The sequence below is a fragment of the Amblyomma mixtum genome, chromosome 3 (genome assembly GCF_055824585.1).
Source record: "Amblyomma mixtum isolate Tamu chromosome 3, ASM5582458v1, whole genome shotgun sequence".
Lineage (NCBI taxonomy): Eukaryota > Metazoa > Arthropoda > Arachnida > Ixodida > Ixodidae > Amblyomma > Amblyomma mixtum.
In genome coordinates this window covers 96,114,295-96,120,294 of record NC_143014.1, presented here as the reverse complement: position 1 = coordinate 96,120,294, position 6,000 = coordinate 96,114,295, and positions in this window count along the sequence as shown.

Here is a 6,000-nt window from a genome sequence, read left to right as displayed (position 1 = left end):
ATACGCGCTTCAACCACTATATACCACCTTACCACCTTACCACTATATAAGTATAAGCCCAAGTGCATGAGTCCAAAGTGCTATAGGTGGTGCTTTTGAGATACTGAGTGTGCATCCGTTTTAGTTATATTCTGAGTATCCCTATCGCCAGCCCCAGCCGTAGGGTACAGCAGTGGTTCACTGTCCATGTGAGTTCGTGTTATAGTGAGTTGAGCTATATGCCCACAATACTCGTCGTTAGCCTGCAGGTTAGCGGGTCATTACGAGTTCAAGTTTTCAGTGAGGTTGCCGTGAGTCTGGGTCTATTGAGACTCTTGCAGGTCAACTGGCTCCGTGTCCATGCGCATTGATGTGAGTCTAAGCGACACTGAATTTCGCTGATTTGAGTTCGAGTAAAATACACCATGTGAGTCTGGCTCAGAATCGTTCTGAATCGGCGAAAAGTCGAGTGGCGGCGGGCCCGGCAGCACAAGAACGGTTCATCTTTTAACAGCGGTTCCATGGGAAGAATTTGCAGGCGGTCATTGCGTTACGCTCGAGGATTTCCATGCAAAGTGGCGCCAGTGATGTCCCAAACGGTGAAAGCTCCTGGTGTCCTTGAAAGACGTGTCAAATAAGGTACGCTGATTGAAGAAGTTAAAAAACCAAGTCAGAGTTAACCAGAAAAGCAATACCTGCCTCTAGGGTCAGCAAGGATACCGTAAGGTAACTACGATTCAGCATCCTAGAGTAACACAAAGGTTATTAGCTAAAAAATAAAAATGCAGATCGGAGTGGACGGAACAAAGGTGAATTTCGTCTCTCCGACAAACCATCATACCAAGCGCAAGTGCCTGTAGCAGACTTGCGTAAAGAGAGGACCAACAACAAGCGACGTGGCAACACTGTAATTCATATTTCATGCACCTGAAATAGAACTTGCCGACGGCACTCTTCCCTTCGACGCGAAAAATATGCGCAAATGCAAGGGAAATAGAGAGTAGCAAAATATTCGCATTTTGACGAAATGGAAACGGCGTGTTAACGGCTACGTTCAAGCCTTTTCTTCCCATCTCACTCTTCGCTCAAACATCCTTCGTTCGATGGGGAACAGGTACGAGAGCGAATAGTCCCGTCCACTCCTTCCCTCCCTGGTCTCCCTTTCTCAACCCTCCCCCACTCTCCGACATGGAAAGCCTTTCAACCGGAACATCATATATGCGCATGTACCACCTCCGTCTTGCACACCCCTCGGACCCCGTTTTTCTTCGACTCTCCTTCAATTTCCTGCGCTGACTCGCACTTCGGAAACGTTGCATAAAGAAATTGTGCTTGATAAGTCTTTGCCCTGATTCATGAGACAGAAGGGTTTATTCGGGCCTGTCCTGCAGGAGTTGATGACGTATACAAGTTTTCAAAACCTAGTTTTACCAGATTCTTGCACCCCGGACAGATTTCTTAAATGTCGGGTTAAACCCAAACCCGATTTCTTCCTGAAAATAAGCCTTCTAGGGAACTTTGTTATCCTGTGCAGAGGGCTGGCGACATATGGCGCGAAGATTGGCCTTCGTCTAGTGCTTAATCCGCAGGGGTGTTTTCTTTTAGTGCGTTTATGTGCTTAATTTGAGGCTCAGTTAGAATAGTATAAGTTAAAAGCGAGAATCCAAAACACGATTAATGACCAGACTCTCGTTTGCATCACTGCATGGTGCATAATACATGCTAACGACGACCTGCTCCAAGACTCTTCTGCGGTTTAAAATGGTCGCTTTGACGGTGAGCGATTGTTTTCGCTGTCCACAAAGGTATACGCAGGCAGGCATTGCACGAACTAGGAAGTGCTGCGCAGTAGATGATAATGCATGCGGGTAAATAATGGCACTATATGAGAAAACAAAGAAATATCTGGTAAGGTAAAAGTTGTGCAGTGCGAGCCGCCATTTTCACAGTGGTTACGAAATAATTAGCATCATTGGAAATTTTAAATCATTACAAAATAAACTAATAATTAAGAGCACGTTATATCACGGTAAACACGAGCATTTATACTAAACTGTCTTCTGCTGCAAAAAGTTGGGGAGGCACTTTAACTCCGTCTTAAGGGTAAGACGCGATAGGGTATAAGTTAATTCACATATATGAAGAATTGGTCATCCTCTATCATTCTCTGTCATTTTATAGCGACCAATAATCTCCGAGAAACCGTCATGGTGTACACTTTGCTCACTGTCCGGTGGGCAGGTTGTGATGACGCCACAAGGTCACGTGACCTAGGTGACCCACTTACCTTCAAAGTTGCTTCTCTGACCATTTTGGGGGGATTTTTTGCTCACTGTCAACGACGCCGACGACGAATTTTCTGCGACACGAGTTTCTGAACACCATCGCGTTAATATATGACCCAGTGAAACAAGAATTATCGGAAGACTTCAAAAAATATCACGAGATTCTTAGCTCCCGAATTCGGGAAGAAATAAAACCCGAAAACGAAGTCTTATTTATATTTCGAAGTATAATTTGAGCGTGTGTATGTGCTAAGTAAACAAAGTCAAAGACTGTACCTGCGGTGCGTGGTTCAACAGCATTGGAGTGGAATACAAACGATTTCCTTCAACTAAGTCTTTGCAGGTAGAAAAAAAAAATGCGGTTGTCGGTTCCAGTAAAGTGGGAAAAAAATCTAAGCGACCGATTTATTCGGCTCATGTAAAGCACATGTGCTGAGCTTACAGGCCATTTCATTGAATTCCTTCTCGCTTGTAACAGACTTTAGAATTATGAAAGCCACCCCGGATATTGCTTCTTGCGGTCTCTGTTGCAGAATAACGAATATGACACCAGAGCATGATTAGCATGTCTGGTGAGAAAGAAACCGCCGGCCTTTGCAAGCTCCGCCATTCTCATTCAAACGTGTCGACTAGTGCCGCCATCTGGCCGCAAAGCACAAAATTATGTATCAACCTGGGTTGATGCAACCTACTGAGCATGATTGGAGGAAAGTTTTCGCGATAAAAGGAGAGTAGAGAAGACGTGCTCTCAAGTGCCAGTTATCGCCGCTTTGGAAACAGTGTAGCAGCGCTGGACCACTGTTATGCGACTATTTTCCCCCGATAGAATTTCTATAGAATTCAAAATATAACCAAACAGACCAACTGTACATAACAGCCCACAGCCTCTGCGTTAACCTCATGTTCTTTTATTTTTTGTCGGGTTACCAACTGGCATAGTTCTCGGCCTCATGTTCTTCATGCCCATATATGCTAAAGAATACACTGCCCATATTAGGGTCTAATTAAAATAGACAAACAACCTACTTTCAGGGCACCTCGAAAATTTTTTCACTTTTATTTTCTAATCGTAAATCTCTACCATCGAAAGCAACAGGCTTAGTAAATTATCCTGTCCGTAATAGAACAGAATAGAATAGAAAAGCCTATTCTATTCCATTCTTGCATCTCGGTTGCTGGTGACCCTGAATGCAAAGCAGCAAGACGATCAGGCATGCAGGTCGCGACCGTTGATCGCATTTCCCAAAGACTGTGGCATAAAAAAAAGAAAAAAATAAACGATGCGGTTGCCTGGTCACAGCCACGCCTCTGCAGAGAAACAGAAATGAAACGGATTAGAAATTAGCTCGGATTAGACTGATTAGATTAGAACGGGTGAGAAGATGAAAATGAGTCATGCCATCGTCAAGCATGCGGATGGTTAGTGGAATATAAGGGGAATCGAAGTGGTTAGAGTAAAAGTGAGAGCAAGGTAGTGCCACATAGCGGCTCTGTCATAGAGAACGCAGAGCTGCTAGCGTGCGTCATGCAACGAGTCATACAGATAAAGACGAAGAAGGAAGGCAGGGATGTTAACCCGAAGGGTGTTCTGGTTGGCTACCGTGCAATTATTTTCTGTTACCGTTTCTTTTTGCCCTGGAACATGTATAGACTATATGGCATGCTGTTACCAAGTTATGGCTGCTGTACTGGCGCCTTTCAAATGCGATGGTCAAGTGTGCATGCGCTTGTTTCACTATATAATGCGCATGTGAGGGCAGCGCTAGCCAATTCAGCTTGCTCAGTTCCAACAGCACCGCCGTGGTGCACAGCATTTTGGGGTAGCTGACGTAACGGCCTCGCAGCGCCACCTTCCATCGCATTAGCGAGAGCGAACCAAGATAAGTGTGACAATATTACGCATAACGTTACGCATGAGAAAGAGAATGTTACGAAGCAGGTGCGAATCTCTCGTGCATGGTTCCCAGTCTGCCTTCCTCAGGCGGTCAGCCTGGTGGTAGGGCACATATCCAGCCTGGATGGGCTTGGGCCACATCAGGGACGGCGCCCCGGACTACGGGGGCGCCCATTCCTTCTGGACAAATAGAAATTTTGCAGTCAGTGAACGAATCAATCAATCAACCATCACTTGAATGTCTTCTCGCTTTTGCTGCGGCGCCTGTCGCTCGCAGTTTCTTTTTTTTTTTTACTGGAGAGCGCTGCCCGTGATTGTTCGAACTTGCAAACGCGGGCAGCGCCCTCTGGGTTGCAGCACACAGTGCCCATAATGAGTGACTGCACCGAAGAGTTGTGACAGGAGCTGGAAAATGCGCAGAAAGTGCAGTTAGTTTTGAAAGTACCCTTGACGTCACTGGAAGAGTTCCCGAGATTTATTTTAATAAATTTTAGCGCACTCAGCCCGTTTTGTCAAGCAAACAACAGTCCAGTGTAGAAAAATGCCAGGCATCCCAATCTTTTTGAGTTTGAAGATTTACTTGCCGCTTGGAACTTTATCAAAGGCTTTTGTAAAATCCAAAAATACTGCATAATTTCGGTGGTTCTTAAGAGTGAATTACTTGTGCAGCTGCGTTGCTGTACTTGAACAAATGCTAAAACTGCGCGAGGACAACTTTTTCTCCAAGAGCTCATTTATGTAGTTCGCCGAAAAGCGTTAAAGAAATTTAACGATAATTTTGTAATAATAGGCGATCCCCGTTGTTAACTGCAAAGACAACTTGGGTCACATTGAAATCATCTGGAAGTTATCCTGACGAGTGTGGAGTACAAAATTTTTTTTCAAGAAATGTGGCAATAAGTTGAGGTTGTCGGTTTAGACATATGCTTGAGATTCCGTAAGGACCACAAAAAGTTTTGGTTTTTAAGGATCGGCAGCATGTATATAAATCCAGAATAAGAAACAAAACTGGAGTGGACATGTGATAAGAGAGTAATTACTTATTAGCATCCACCCAAGCGCAGCCGTACGGCGGAAAATGAAAGCTTTACAGCGATTACAGAAACTTTGTAGTTAAAGAAAAATTCGTCGGTGCAGGGTTCAAAGTAAAAATTATTCAAGTAATTACTCCCCTGGTACAACGAACAAAACCCGAATTAGAAACAAGCTTCTCCTGAAGCTCGGTAGGCAGACATTTGACACAGAAAATGAGCTGTGCTGTGCCATGTCGCCGTCATCTGTTATCAGTGTGCCATCAGTCAATATCTGTGAAATCAGTTCTTCTCCTTTATACAATGTACATTTCGAACATGTGGGGAGCGCAATAAAACAATATGGAGGGCAAGTAAAGGTAATATAAGTGCTTTAGGCCAGTACCAGTTTGCCAACTTTTCCTTATTGCTGCAAATTTATATGCTCGCCGAGTCGATTTCGCGGTGTTTTGAATGTAGACAGATTATTGAGAATTTGCAGTTATCAATGCAGTATTTAAATCACGATTGGCCACCACTCCTCTCAGCCGATAAATTTTGGAGGATTTTAGCTGCTGAAAATGTCCACTAGGTTCCGCTACACTTATTTTTCTTGTAACCTTCAAGGAAAAGCCACTCATCATGTTAAGTAGGACTCAGATGGACAGTACAGGTCAGATCTTCGACGTCGTGCACTCCTTTCGAAAATAAATTTGTACGTCTCTTTTTTTTTGGAAAATTTTTTAGACGGCTCTTTTTGTTTCTTTTTTTTATTTGCAACGCGTTCTGAGGCGCACCCTTCGTATTTCCGGTGCTCTCGAACGAGCTACTT